This window comes from Emys orbicularis, chromosome 2 (assembly GCF_028017835.1).
Source record: "Emys orbicularis isolate rEmyOrb1 chromosome 2, rEmyOrb1.hap1, whole genome shotgun sequence".
Taxonomy (NCBI): domain Eukaryota; kingdom Metazoa; phylum Chordata; order Testudines; family Emydidae; genus Emys; species Emys orbicularis.
In genome coordinates this window covers 115,566,632-115,582,911 of record NC_088684.1, presented here as the reverse complement: position 1 = coordinate 115,582,911, position 16,280 = coordinate 115,566,632, and positions in this window count along the sequence as shown.

The following is a 16,280-nucleotide window of genomic DNA, read 5'->3' as shown; positions in this document are numbered from 1 at the left end:
TAATTTTATTTCTGTATTTCATTCAGCTATATAAATATATATATATTCTTCAATTTGTCAATGCATGTAAACTTCAAAGATGTTCAAAGGATATCCTGCTTGCACGGTATTCTAAAATGAGGTTTAGTAACCTTTTCTATTCGAGAGAATTAGTACTAGAGACACATGATGTGGCGGTTGTAACTAGCTCCTTAAAGAAAAACATAATCAGGTGACCATACCCGGTTTCTTGGTTTTGACACAAGAAGGGTTACAGGTAAAACTATTCTGCTAGACTTCTGTTTTTTGTCATCTGAACCTCTGACTCCATTTTTACTGGAGATAGGGAGATGCAGCATGGGTTAAGTATCTTCACTGTTCAGTATCCTAAAGTGGCAAGCACAGTTCTAACTCACTTTAAAATGTAAACATTTTTACATCAGGTATTTGGTACCAGATTTTTTTTCTGGCGCCATTTATTATGAAGAAATTGTGACCAATTTGGTGGACACCACTTTAATAGTGTTGTAGCAATGTGTTTAGTACCTCATGTTTGGTGGTGGTTACTGGTTTTATCAGCAGTTTAGCAGATTCTCCCAGTTCTTCAGTACCTGAATTGTACTCCAGGTGAACATCCTTTTAATTTAATTTTATTTTTTTGCATTGTACTTCAAGCAAAATTAAATCCCACATTGCAGCAATCTAGCAACTTTAAACTAGTGTTTGATGTCTATCAAACAAGGAAGAATAAGGAGGTGCTGCCTCTGAAGAGGGATGTTGGGGGATGAAGCTACAAAAAGAACAGTCTGTGTTTTGGGACAAGCTCATCTGACGTCCTTTCATAAACTTTGGATGCATTTGTTGATTTGTTTAGTTTCTCCTTAGTGGTTTTCCCTGCATTCAGATTCTGCTCTACAGGAAAATGTCTTAAAACTACAAACTATGAAACCTACATTGGTGGACAAACTCTCTTGAACCTCTAGTGACAATAGCAATGCTTAGCTCTTTGATAGAATAGACTCTTATGTCTGGGAGAAGAGCACATTTTTACTGCCTTTATATTCTAATTTATCTGTGGATATTGTTTGAAAGCTAATGTTAGGATTTGAAGATGACAGTATTCACTGAAATATACCACAAACAGCTGACATAAACATTCTTCCTGATGTGTCAGTGTTAAAATATGTAATGGATGTCCTGACCCTTCCCTGCAAGTTCTATATTCTTTCTTTGTTTACCAGCATGTGTGTACAAGCATGCTTTATTACGGGATTATACTTTCAAGCATGGTTACACATCAGTTTGCACATATCCTCTAAACACATGTAAAACCTATTAATAGTTTTTCCTATTCCATACTTCCTGCTGGTAAGAATGGGAACTGGAAATGGCTATTGATTAAGGTAATAAAATCCCCATTGTATTCAAATTGATCAACAACATTGTTTCCTTTTCCTGCTTGTTTCAAGTGTTTGCCTTTAGGACATACTCAACAGTATAGTCCATTTGATGCACAGTATACCTTCAACCTAACCGTTCTAAGCAGATTTTGGAGCATTTTTCTTAATCTTTTCATTAAGAACATACATTTTGTACACTCTCATTAATTTTAGTCTGCAAAAGGACTATAATCTTGATATAAAGCATTCATACTATATGTACATTTCAGTTCTAACTGAAATATAAGTACACATAGGAAATACACATACAGCAAAAAGCTGACATTTCTAATCTCTCCTGCTGAAAGAGGTAATGGAAACCCACAGGCAGTCTCTAATTTTAACAGCTGTGAAGAAATGTGAAATTACAGCAGTACAGATACCCAGCAAGGTAGCACTCAAAAGTCCTTGTGCCTTATGCCTTGAGTAAGTTGATGAGGGAAACCCAAGTAAGTTTCAGTGCTGACACTTTTATCTGGAAGTATGCAATAAAATGGAAATTAAAACTAATGAATATAGAACTCTGGGAAGCAAGTTTGTCCTGCCTTTCTGACCAACCTTTTTTTCCCTCACCAAGTGTACATTTCCCCCACATGGAGTTCATCTATTCTGTCATTTTGTGAAAAATAGCCAACACTATTGTATTAATAATGCTGATGTGACCTACTTGCCAGTAACACTAAATCCACCTATAACATTACATTCATGCTCCTAGTAGCAGCATGACAACAAGGTTTATATTATAAAGATAGTATGAGTTGTGTAGCTTTGGTAATGAAGATGTCAATGTATAATATGAATAGGAGAAAATAAAAAAGGTTTTCTGCACATGTCCCATGTGGAAACTTCTGCATATTGAGGTTTTACACACACCTACAAGGGTGTATTTATGTGAAAGTGTGCATGTGACCAGGTCCAAGGTATTAAGTTTTACCAGTCCAATAGAACTCATGTTCTTCTCTTCAAAATATTTTGTTTTGGACTTTTTTTTTTTTAACAGTATACATCTAAAGTATTTTAGCTGTAGCTGAGCACTTAGTTTTTAATTAAGTAATACAATTCTAAAAAACCTTTTTGTAAGGCAAAAATATAAATGACTTCATCTTTGTTTTAATTAGATTTATTTTTTAATATATATGCCTTATTACAACCATTCTACTGAATATACTTGTTGGTTTGGGTCTATTAATTTAAAACATATTCATATCACTTTTGTGGCAATGGTTGAGTGAGCAGCAGTTATCTGCTTTGTTTATGAAACACTTTATTTGAAAAGGTACTGCCAGGGATTGTAGAACAAGCACATAATATAGGCTGGTTGAAAAGAGTAGGTAAATAATGGCTACAAATTCAGGAGAAAACTGAGGACAGTTGCATTCTTGTAGGATTTTTTTTTATGAATATTGCATAATTCAGACCTGTTAGGAAGCCATTATGATTTTTATCATGGTTATTTAACACCTGCCCACAAGGCTAATTCTATGCAGTTCATTCATTAAGCACTGCTGCTGTAGCTATTTGCAGTAAATGCTATATACTGTGCTGCAATCAGTGAGCAATTTGCTGCTTAACGTTAGGTTTACACTGACCTAGACCTGTGTATGTTTCAACTTCAGTTTGTTTGGAAACAACCAGAATAAAGAATGTGTTTAATGTAGTCATTTGCGTTCTCAGTGTTAACTGTTAAAAGATACTGTACCTAATGCTTATGTGGTTTGTCTGTATTCATCATGTTAACTGTTCTTTTAAACTGACTGCACAGATAACTTAACAAAAACAAAATAAAATAGACTTGATATGAGAACTCTTGTGGTATATGAGTTAATATTTTTGGAGGAGTGTTGGTATCTCATTTGCAAAGTATTATGGTGGCTCTTTAGTTTGAGTGCAGAACAGTATGTAATCAAACCCAACGGTCAGATTTCAACTGTTATCATGGATGCAAATAGTTTGAATCTATAAAAATAGCCAACTGCTTAATTAAAAAAAATCAATATCTCTAACTTTTAAAACAATGAATATTCCCTCAAATTAGAAATTGACACCTGTTCCTTTAGCACTTTTCCCCCCTCTACATTGTTACTACACTTTAGTGTGGCTCTATATAAGGTTGTTTACCAGTACTGACCTACTAGCTTCAGTTAAAACAAAAAACGAACACAGTATAGTATGGGGGGTGGTTTTTTAGATTGAAAGTGGAAGCACATTTGGGGGTGGGGTGAGGGAGAGAGTGTAGTCTTGTGACTAGAACACACAAGTTGGGAGAGTCCTGCTCTCTGACCTAAGGCAAGCTACAATTTCATTCCACCTCACTTTTCTCATCTGCAAAAATGGACTAATGCAATGCAGTGACATTGCACTTTTGAGGAAAGATGGTTGTGCCAGAGCAACTCTGATACTTGGATTTCCTTGCCCCCAGTCACATATTTTCAAGTCTAGGTGTGAGGAGAAACTCCACTGGTGCTGCTGATCTGTGACCTACTCCCAGCAGTGGAAGAGTGAAAAATATCCGTGCTGATTCCTTTGGATTTGTTAGCAGTCTTTGACACCAACCATGAAAGATACGGTGACTTTTCTTCAGTCTCTAGCAGGATGCATAGAAAGACTCTTGAGTTAACTCCACTCCTTTTATCTGAGCAGCCCCACGAAGGGGTTTGACAGTTTTTCTTCCCTACAGGCACTCTTGTGTGGGGTGCACTGCATTACAACTTGTCTTCTGTGCTGTCCAGTGTGTGTGGAGGATCCAGTTAAAGTACTGTGGGGTTTTGGGGGGAGGTTTCTTTTGGCTTTGTTTTGCTCAGTATACAAATTCATTTGTCAACTTTGTCTTACTCTACATTGGTGTGGAGAGTTGTGTGTGTTAATATAAAGAACAGATAATATTAAGTCTAAAAGTTTGAAAATATTTTTTAAAATTGCTTAGTGTGTGTATAGGCCAAGACATTTGTGTATTTTGCAACTTCTGAATTGGTTGCACAATTCATTCCTTCTCATGGAATTGTTGCATCAGAATCTAAACTGTCATTTTAAAAAACTTGTTTTGCTGTAATGATTGTGAATTAAAACTTTCCAATTGAAAACAGAGTGTAAATTGATACTATATTGTCTTCCTGAGTCTGCAGGCAGCCTGAAACAATTACGAGAAAGGAGGTGTGAAGTGACCTTTTTTCATTCCCAGTGGGTTGTTAACTCTGAAACCTGGGTCTTGAAAGCTAAGCATAATTGGTGGTTTTCAGGTGCTGGGTATGTGGATACACTGACTTCCAAGCATAAGAGGTGGCAATACTTGACTTGGGCTTGGTCTACATTTAGTTTAGGTTGACATAGCTATGGCACTCAGGAGTGTGGATTTTTTTACACCCCTGAGTGCTATAGCTATGTCAACCTAACCCCGGGTGTAGACACAACTAGGTTGACAGAAGCATTCTTCTGTCAACCTACCTGTTATCTCTCTCACTTACATCTTTGTAGGCTGTATCTATGTTATTCAGTTAGGCAGCCATAGCTGTGCCATGATAGCTGTGTGGCTATATTCCCCATGTGTAGACGCAGTCTGGGCTTCAAACAAAAGGGAATTGACAGGATAGAGGTTTAGATAGACCTGAGGGAGGAGAAGAAATGGCCAAGATGTAGTCAGGTGAGGTGCCTTGAAAATGAAGAAAACTCTGTGGGGAAATAGAGAAGCTAACGCAGGAATCCTAGATTGTGGGATGTAGATTTGATTCTTCTGCAGAGAGCTGAACCCACAGGAGTGAATAAGGTTACCAAAAGGGAGCTGGCTGATGTGTGTGTCCTGAAAGTTCTAGATGGGGATGAGGGGTTAAAGTGACCTGAGGAGCTACTGGAGAGCTTAAAAAGCAAAATAAGAAACCATAGTCTTGGATGCCCAGGAATTAGAGAACACAGATGAGTAGGAAGTGGGCCAAGGCACTAAAGGCAGCAGATTAAGGAGACATAAGCCTGTTGAATCTGCAGGAGTAGTAATTTGTGACCTGAGTGAGAGCAGTTTTAATACAGTAAGAGTACACATCCAGAAGTTAGGCCTTTTGAAATTTCAGACTTCTGGCATGACCAACTAACACCCAGCTCTTACATAGTGCTTTTCATCAGTGGATCTCCTTATAAAGGAGGTTAAGCATCATTATCCCTGTTTTCCAGATAGGGAAACGGAGGCAGAGGTGAAGCAATTTGCCTAAGGTTACCCAGCAGGCCATTGGCAAATCCAAGAAGAGAAACTGTTTCCTGAGTCCCAGTCCAGTGATCTATCAAGTGGGCTACACTGCCTCCAACATGCAAAATGGATGCTGTGTAAACACTAGCCTTACGGGGAAACTCAGCTCAATAAAGATGGCCTATCTAAAATGTATGGTCTGTGTTTTGTAGCACACAGGTCATATCCTTAATAAAAAAAAAAAAAAATTCACACTTGCTGTTTGGCTGTTATATGCTCCCTAGGCTGTAGGCATCTGTGGTATGTCTATCATTTCTAGTAGGCATGCACACTGCAACCAGGACTGCTTGCTTTAGGTTATTTGAGTGTTGTCAGCTGTCTCAACTTTCCAAAACAGAGAAGAGACATGGGTCCTACACCATAGTCCTATCTGAACTGTGTATCTGTGAACCCTTCCCACAGTCAGTTTTGCATATCAAGATTTATTGCTGCACTCAGAACAAGACAGAGTGTATTTATTTTATTTGTATGCATAGACCTACACCTAGAAGTCCATGACTGTAGAAGCTACTTAGCTATGTTAATGGAATAATTTATTGAACTAGAAATTATATACAGTATGTACTATTTATGTATTGCATTCTTGGTGTGGCTAATCAGAACAGATAGAAGTTGTCAGGGCACAGTCTGTAGGGATCAATTTCCTCTTGGCTACACTAGAGGATTCTGGCATGGCAAGAGGCTGCTGTGCTTTCTGTTACACACCTCACAAGAGTTTGCAAGTATTGCTAGCATTAGTTTGGAGCAAGGCTCACTTCCTCTGTTCTCGATTTGTTTCATTGTTTGCTTTTTCAGTGCTAAATAACGTTGCAGCTGTGCAGTTGCAATAGGTCTTTGTCCTCCTAACACAGTGCTCCTCAGTGATCGCTGTGGGCAATGTCTTCTGTACTCTTGATTGCTTTCTTATTTTTAGTTATTGCAGCTTCTGTAACTATATGTACGCAGTTTTTTATATGGGACAATGTATTCAGTCTTCAGGCTTTTTCATGTTGAAAATAAATTAAATGGTGTAGCCATTGCATAATACTGCTGACACACATGCTGTTTCATACATTGTCATGCCATAATTTGGGTGGCTTCCATTTTTTAAAAGGTATTGCACCTCTCGACTGGTACTCCCACAAACCTCCACTTTGAAGATGATATATGGAGATATACCTATCCTATCTCATAGAGCTGGAAGGGACCTTGAAAGGTCATAGAGTCCAGCCCCCTGCCTTCACTAGCAGGACCAAGTACTGATTTTGCCCCAGATCCCTAAGTGGCTCCCTCAAGGATTGAACTCACAACCCTGGGTTTAGCAGACCAATGCTCAAACTACTGAGCTATCGCTTCCCCCCGTATGATAGGAACACTAAAATGTGTACCCACAATGCTCTGGTACTGCAGTGATTGCAGGCAATGTTGTGTATGGTGTAGCGCAGTGGTGTATCAGAAACAAAATGGCTAACATGGATATACTGCACCATGACAAATAACCATGGTTCAAATGTCCCAAGGATGCTACAACAGGGTGAAATTCTCTGGCATTGACAAAACTTCTAAGACTCATTCTCTTACCTAGCACAGTGTCACTGAGTTTAGCCTGCCACAACTGGGTCTTGAGATTCTTTCAGAAAAGAAATGGCATCAGATTTGTATCTAAGGCCTGGTCTACACTAGGAGTTTATATCAAATTTAGCGCCGTTACATCGAATTAACCCTGCACCCGTCCACACCACGAAGCTATTTAGTTCGACATAGAGCTCTTTTAAATTCGACTTCTGTACTCCTCGAAAACGAGAGGAGTAGCGCTAAATTTGAAATGGCAATATCGAATTAGGCTAGGTGTGGATGGAAATCGACGGTAATAGCTCCGGGAGCTATCCCACAGTGCACCACTCTGTTGACGCTCTGGACAGCACTTCGAGCTCGGATGCTCTGACCAGCCACACAGGAAAAGCCCCGGGAAAATTTGAATTCCTTTTCCTGTCTGGGCAGTTTGAATCTCATTTTCTGTTTGGACAGCGTGGAGAGCTCAGCAGCACTGGCAACGATGCAGAGCTCTCCAGCAGAGATGGCCGTGCAATCTAATAGAAAGAGGGCCCCAGCATGGACTGATCGGGAAGTCTTGGATCTCATCGCTGTGTGGGGCGATGAGTCCGTGCTTTCAGAGCTGCGCTCCAAAAGAAGGAATGCAAAGATCTACGAGAAGATCTCTAAAGCCATGGCAGAGAGAGGATACAGCCGGGATGCAACGCAGTGCCGCGTGAAAATCAAGGAGCTGAGACAAGGCTACCAAAAAACCAAAGAGGCAAACCGACGCTCCGGATCCCATCCCCACACATCACGTTTCTACGAGGCACTGCATTCCATCCTAGGTGCGGCCGCCACCACTACCCCACCACTGACCGTGGACTCCGAGGATGGGATATTGTCCACGGCCGGTTCCTCGTCGGAAATGTTAGCTGACGGGGAAGATGAGGAAGGAGATGAGGAGGACGAGGCAGTCGACAGCGCTTGCACCGCTGATTTCCCCGACAGCCAGGAGCTCTTCATCACCCTTACCGAGATCCCCTACCAACCGTCCACAGCCGTTACCCCGGACACCGAATCAGGGGAAGGATCAAGCAGTGAGTGCTTTAAACATCTAAACATTTAATTTTAACATAACTGGAATATTTATATTGTTAAGAATGGGCTTTTCATTCACTCATTTAAACATAGAAACTTTTATTTATAACAAAACAGGAATATTAACTATATTAGCAATTTGGTGTTCATGATTTAGTTGGCTTAGTCAACTATTTAGTCCTAACTATGTATAAAAAATCAAATAATGTCCGGATATTCATGATTAGGCCACCACAGGACGCCTCACTCTGTAGTCCCTTATGCTGCACTTAAAGGAAAAGACGGTCAATGTGCCCGGGAATGGACAGAGAGTCCTCCTGGGATAGCTCGGCATAGCTCTCCTGGAGGTACCGCTCAAGCATGCGCATCAGGTTCCGCGGCAGGGCGATCTTGTTCGGTCCACCGTGGTAACACACGTTCCCACGCCATGAGTCCATTAGGTAGTCCGGGATCATGGCACGGCACAGCATGGCGGCATACGGCCCTGGCCTCTGCATGGTCTCCCGAAGCATCCTTCCCCTCTCGGTCTCCGAGATCCTCATCAGAGTAATATCACACATGACGCCCTGCTTTAAATTAGGGAGGGGAATGTTAGTATTGGGACTGCTTTGCAGCCACGCGGTGGAGGCGGCAGAGGGGCAGCATACAGGGAGCTTTCCCGGGGACAGCCGCGAGGTGGTGGGACAGGGGCAGAGCTCATGCTTCCCTGATTGCTGCCAGCAGAGAGTGGCCTTGCATTCAGTGCGAAAGGAGCCCAGTGCTACTATTACATTTTTAAGCTGCCACAAGTCTACGGCTTACCATGTTTTCCTGCAACAGAAGTAGAGGTGTCCTGCCACGCTTCTCTGATCGCAACTGCAGGACCCCAGGCACTGAAGGCGAGGGCCGAAAATTTGACCTTGTCCTGAGTGCGCATGTGAAATGTGCAGTGCATGGTGTTGTTCACAGAGAAAGAATATGTTCTTTGTTAGCAACTTCATTTATCTGTCTCAGGAATTCACTCCCTTTTTCCCATTCCCACAGACACATCTGCGACTGTCTCCCAACCCAGCCTGGCATCACACTCCCAGAGGCTAGCGCAGATTAGGAGAAGGAAGAGGAAGACGCGTGAAGACATGTTTTATGAACTTATGGACTGCTCACGAGAGCAGGCAGCCCAGACGACACAGTGGAGGGAGAACTTGTCACAAATGCACAGAGCAGTCATGGAACGGGAGGAGAGGTGGCGCCAGGAGGACCAGCAGGCTACTCAAACCCTGCTTGGACTAATGAGGGAGCAAACGGAGATGCTCCGGCGCCTAGTGGATGTTCTGCAAGACCGGAGGCAGGAGGACAGAGCCCTGCTGCTGTCTATCTCTAACCGCCCTCCCCCGCCACCAAGTCCCACACCCCCCTCACCAAAAGTCCAAAGAAGGAGGGGCGGCAAGGGCCGTTAAAACTTTCAGTCGGCCCCTGCACACTGCTGCAGCACTGGAAGGCTCTCGTTCCACAAAGTTTGAAAAGTCCTTTCCTACCCATCTCACACTAGCCCACGTCCAAGTTTCCTCCCCCCCCTTTTCATGTGCGGTTCATAATAAAACATCTGTTTCTGTTAAGTACTGTTTCCGAGAGTGTCTTTTAGAGGGGATTCTGTCTGAAGGGGGGGAAGGGGTTTGTTACTTGGACAGGACAGTCACCTGTAGCAGGCTACAGAGGCGGGGGCAGGTCCAGCATCAGGACACATACACAGTGTAGTCACCAGTTACCCTGGTCAGTCTGGGAGGCGGTTTTCATGTTCTGGGGTGCGAGGGGGTTGATCTGTGACTTTGTGGCGGGGGAGGGCAGTTAGAGATCTTATGCCGCGGTCCTTATCCTGGATCACAGAGCCACGCAGCAGGGGGTCTGTTACCCTCCGCCCCCTGCCAGAAAGTCACTTGGCCGACACATACACGCAGTCCCGCCCAGGACTGCTGGCAGGCTGCGTTGAAACAACCAATCCAGCACTGCGGAGCCTGTCATTCCCGGAGTTTAGAAGCATCATTTGCATCAGAACACTAAACCCGCCCCCCGCCACAGTCTGCGTCCCCGGTTTAAAACATTCCCGCGAAAACAGTAAGAAAGAGAACTTTGTTCATTAACAAAACGGAACAGATTTTATTTGTTGGGAAGGTGGGGAAGGGGGTATGTAACTTGGAAGGATAGTCAACAGTAACTGGGTAAAGAAACGGGGGCAGGTTCAGCATCTGTGTCCACAAACTAAACAGTCACTGGAGACCCTGCTCAGTCAGGAACCTGGCTTTCAAAGCCTCCCTGATGCACAGCGCGTCCCGCTGGGATCTTCTAATCGCCCGGCTGTCTGGCTGGGCGTAATCAGAAGCCAGGCTATTTGCCTCAACCTCCCACCCCGCCATAAAGGTCTCCCCCTTGCTCTCACACAAATTGTGGAGCACACAGCAAGCAGCTATCACAATGGGGATATTGGTCTCGCTGAGATCACAGCGAGTGAGTAGGCTTCTCCATCTCCCCTTGAGATGGCCAAAAGCACACTCCACCACCATTCTGCACTTGCTGAGCCGGTAGTTGAATAGTTCTTTCCCTGAGTCCAGTGCGCCAGTGTAGGGCTTCATGAGCCAGGGCATTAGCGGGTATGCAGGGTCCCCGAGGATGACTGTAGGCATCTCCACATCCCCAACAGTTACTTTGTGGTCCGGGAAGTAAAGACCTTCCTGCAGCCGTCTAAACAGACCAGAGTTCCTGAAAACCCGAGCGTCATGAACCTTGCCAGGCCATCCAACGTTGATATTAGTAAAACGTCCCCGATGGTCCACCAGTGCTTGCAGCACCATGGAAAAGTAGCCCTTTCGGTTGATGTACTGGCTGGCCTGGTGGTCCGGTCCCAGGATAGGGATGTGAGTCCCATCTATAGCCCCACCGCAGTTTGGGAATCCCATCTCGGCAAAGCCATCTATGATGAGCTCCACGTTTCCCAGGGTCACTACCTTAGATAGCAGTAGCTTGACGATTGCCTTGGCTACTTGCATGACAGCAACCCCCACGGTAGACTTGCCCACACCAAAGTGGTTAGCGACGGACCGGTAGCTGTCTGGCGTTGCGAGCTTCCAGAGGGCTATGGCCACTCGCTTCTGGACAGTCAGGGCTGCCCGCATCCGGGTGTCCTTTCGCTTCAGGGCAGGGGACAGCAACTCACACAGTTCAAGGAAAGTCCCCTTCCGCATGCGAAAGTTGCGCAGCCACTGGGATTCATCCCAGACCTGCAGCACTATGCGGTCCCACCAGTCCGTGCTTGTTTCACGGGCCCAGAATCGCCGTTCAACAGTATCCACAAGACCCAGTGACAGCGAGATGTCCTGGGCGCTGGGTCTCATGTTCTCTGAGAGGTCGGAGCTAGTGTCCGACTTCATGCCGTCACGGTGGTGCCGTAGCCTCCTCTCATGATTGATCTGCAGCTGCCTCTGGTACAGGTGGATGAGAAGCTGCGAGGCGTTGAGAACTGCCACAACTGCAGCGATGGTCGCAGCGGGATCCATGCTCGCACTGCTGTGGCGTCCGCGCTGTCAGTAATCAGAAAAGCGCACAAACTGATTTCCCGCCGGCGCTTTCAGGGAGGGAGGGCGGGAGTGACGGACGGATGACAACAGGCGCCCAAAAGCACCCTCGACACATTTTTTTACCCAGAAGGCATTTGGGGCTCGACCCAGAATTCCAATGGGCAGCGGGGACTGCGGGAACTGTGGGATAGCTGCCCACAGTGCACCGCTTCCAATGTCGACGCTTGCCCCGTTAGTGTGGACTCACAAAGTCGAATTACTGTCCTTAGTGTGGACACACACGTTCGACTTTGCAATATCGATTCCACAAATTCGATTTAAGAGAAATCGAACTACCCTCGTAGTGTAGACATACCCTAAGAATTAAAGTCTGAGTACAGATGCTGCACACACAAAATACTCAGTAATTAGACACTGAACAGTGAGGGAATTTGAATAGATAACTTCTGGTACCCTGTGCAAAGCAGCTGTGGGGAGGGCATTTTCAACATTACCCTTGAAATGGCTTCCTGGGATTGAGATGACCATCACTGATTTCTCTCTCTCTCCCTCCCCCCCCCCCCCCCCCCCCGTGTTAATGTAATACAAATAGGCCAAGGAGTATAGTCTAGTTCAGCGGTTCTCAAACTGTGGGTTGGGACCCCAGAGTGGGTCACCAGGGCTGGTGTTAGACTTGCTGGAGCTCAGGGCTGAAGCCCAAGCCCAGTGGGCTTCAGCCTCAGGCGGTGGAGCTCAGGTTACAGGCCCCCCTGCCCAGGGCTGAATCCCTTGGGCTTTGACTTTGGTCCTGGCCCCCCACCGAGGGGAGTGGGGCTCGGGTAGGCTCAGGCTTCAGTCCCTTCTCCTGGGGTCATGTAGTAATTTTTGTTGTCAGAAGGAGGTTGCGGTGCAATGAAGTTTGAGAACCCCTAGTCTAGTTATTAAACCACAAAAGTGAGAATTTGGACTCTTGGATTGTCTTCCCAGTTCCACAGTTGACTTTCTATGTCATCTTCTTTATAGCATTATTCGAACCATATTACAATACAGTCATGAACCTTGATTCCTATTTGTACAACATGTAGACACTGGAGAAGTATTAAACATATGGTGCAATATAGCTTCTACTTAGACTCTTCTATAGGATCCAATAATACTGAGGTGAGGTTGTTCTTGTTTTTCCAGTGGCCCTGACCCAAAAAATGATCAAAATTCTCCTAAGACCAAATAAATCATGTGGTCAAAATCCAAGGAAATCTGCTATACTCATTGAACTGACTCTGCTCAAGAAAACATGACTCTAGAAGAACCACAAACAGTGCTATACAGCTCACTTTTCCATCCATCGGGATCCTAGTTTTTCAGCTTGGAAGTCAGTTCAAAGAGCAATTTTGGGCCTGACTTTTTTCACCACAAGATGGCATCCGGCTTCAAGATTTAAATTTAGAGTGGCTGATACTTCAACACAATTGCAAAGTCCTCTGAGCACGGGGAGGCAGAACACATAGTTGGAGCACTTATTACTGTTTTTAATAATGGATGTGTGATAGTTTAGATTTGGGTGGACGTTCAAGGACAACACCATGCAGGGGATCAGTCTGAGTCTTGCCTTCTCCTTTATTCATGCACTCTCTGGGGACTAGAGAGTGCTGATGAAGCAATGTTCTGAGGATGAGCATATTGCTTCCCTGGTAGCCCAAGAGTAGCATCTGGCTGTCCTTGTAGTAGGGAAGGCCCTTGTACTGATGGTCTTCATCTGTCATGCACTTCCCCAAATTAAAAAAGTGCAGCAGAAAAGGGAGGATAAGGACACTAGATCTGATTTCCATACCTCTCACTATTCAAAACAAGTATCATTTCTTTATATCCTAGAGGCATATTCTGCAGTCACAACAATGTTTGTCAATTACTTCTAGAAATGCTTTTTCCCTTAGCCTGATCACAAGAGTAGGATACTGACAACTCTAGCACATTTAAAAGTTATGTGCTGTAATAACATCAGAATCTCCTCTCTTATGATGACCTCACTGTAGAGACATGTGAAAAACTGTCACAGAGTGGGATGGCCCTTTAAGGGTTTAGCTGTCCCCCAGTGACTATTCAGCTGGTGAAATAAAAGGTCAGCAAGCACCTCCTTTAAGGGTAAGAGTGCAGGGAGGCAGCTGCAGGGGATCTTGGGTCAGGTCCTGAGCCCCAACAGCTGGCTAATACCTGTTATCTAGGCAGCTGCAGCTGCCCTAGGAAGGGGCTAGGTGGCAGGACCTGGGTTAGCTGCCTTGCTTGAGGTGGTTGTTAATCAATACATTGACCTTTCAGAAAAGGGAATGAAATACTGACACCAGTGGAAGCCTCACTGATGCACTGACTGGTGAAGTGACCTGCTGGTTTACATGAGTGGGGAAACTCTTGTAAGGCAGGATCGGACAGGGGGTTTAGGGTTGCCAACTTTCTAACTGCACAAACCTGAACCCTCTTGCCCTGCCCCTTCTCCAAGGCCTCATCCCCTGCTCACTCCCTCCCCACTCCCTCCATGGCTTACTCTCCCCACCCCCCCTCACATTCCCTGGGCTGGGGCAGGGGGTTGGGGTGTGGGAGGGGGTGAGGGCTTGGGCTGGGAGTGCGGGCTCCAGGGTGGGGCCAGAAATGAGAGGTTCAGTGTGTTGGAGGGGGCTCCTGCCTGAGACAGGGAGTTGGGGTGTGGGAGGGGATGAGGGCTCTGTCTAGGCGTGTGGGCTCTGGGGTGGGGTCATGGATGAGGGGTTCAGTGTGTGGGAGGAGGCTCCAGACTGGGGCAGGAGGGTTCGGCTTGTGGGAGGGGGCTCCGGGCTGGGGAAGGGAGTTGGGGTGAGGGAGGGGTTTGGGGTACAGGCTTTGGGAGGGAGTTTGGGTGCAGGAGGGGGTTCTGACCTGGGGTAGGAGTTGCAGGCACCGCCCCTGCAGTTCTCATTGGCTGCAGCTTCCAGCCAATGGGAGCTCCAGAGTTGGCACTCAGGCTGGGAGCAGCACACAGAGACCCTCTGGCTTCCCCTGTGCCTAGGAGCTGGACATGCCAGCCACTTCTGGGAGCCATGCGGAGCCTTAGCCCCACTGTGCTGCCAACTGGGGACTTTGGCCTATTAAAATCTCCCCAATTGCCTTTAAGAGTCACCGGGACATTGAGGCCAATTATGGGAGACTCCCAGCCAATCTGGGAGGATTGGCAACCCTAAGGTTGAGGTTTGAGGAGACACTGTTACACAAACCTTTTAAGAAAGCTGCTTTTCTCCTTTAGTTTCAGCCATTTATTACCTGGAAAGGGTTAAGGTCAGCTCTGTAATAAAGGCTCACATTTGCACCTTATGAAAGAGAACTGCTGCTTTTTTTTCCTTTTAAGTTTCTTTGCTAAGATTAAACTAATTTATAGTTTAGGCTAACTCACTGGGATTAAAAAGATCATGTGGAGTGCTGAAGTGTTTGGGCTCCACTTCCTGTAGTAGGATCATGTATGAGAAGAAAAATAAGGCCCTAGAGATCTCACTTTCCAAACATGTAACTGAATCGTTTTATGGAGAAGGTATGTGTTTGGAATGCATCCCAAGGAGTCATTTCACTTACTCTTCCCAGAATCCTCAGGTAGGCCCTGAGCTTTGATCATGCTGGACAGTAATCAGGTTTTAGGAGGAGGGAAAAGCAGAGAGTTGTTTTGCAGGCCTGACCTAAAGCTGGGGCCAGCTCTGCTTATTAACACTTTCAGTTGCTGCTACAATGGGCAGGGAGCTGAATCAGATGGTGTTTGCTCATGGTCAGCTTGTGAGCCCATTACTCATATTGGTGAGCAGTCATTTCCATGAATAGTTGCATGGGATGTGCTTGTGGATGTAAAAGCTCACCCATACAATCTGGCTCTCAAGCAGCTGAGGTGCTGTAGGTGTGCTTACTGTTACAGGATGAGCTTCCTTCCTGCATGACTAGGACGGCACCACGGACACTGCAGATAGTCACCAGCTCTAGCACCTTTTGTGCCTCCCCACATCTAAAGGCCCTCACCAGCTCTAGCAGTAGAGCAGAAGCAAGCAAACTGTTTCTATTGGTGCTGCACTGAGTGTGAGTCTAGTAGCTGTAGCTTTCTCTCTCCTTGCTGACTTTTACCTAGAGTTTGAAGAACTGGAGTCTTTTTTCTGCCCTCTTGATTCCATCCACAACCCAGGGAAACCTGTTTTTCCTTCAAAATCCCTACACCAGTTGGTAGAGTTGCTCTCCTAAATAACCACCCACACCAAGTAGGTGAGACCACTAGTGGCTGAAGGGACCCACCCACCTCAAGAACCAATAAGAACCCATTCTCCAAATGACTAAACTGGATTTGTATGCTAACTTCTCCTCCACCCATGCTCCAGATGTTGGAGGAAACATGCTTGTTACCAGTGCTGCTACTAGAGGCTGCCGGCTGCCATCAAAGTAGCTGCTGTCGTGAGGGACAGCTGCTAGGTAGGGAAGCCCCTGTGAGGAGCA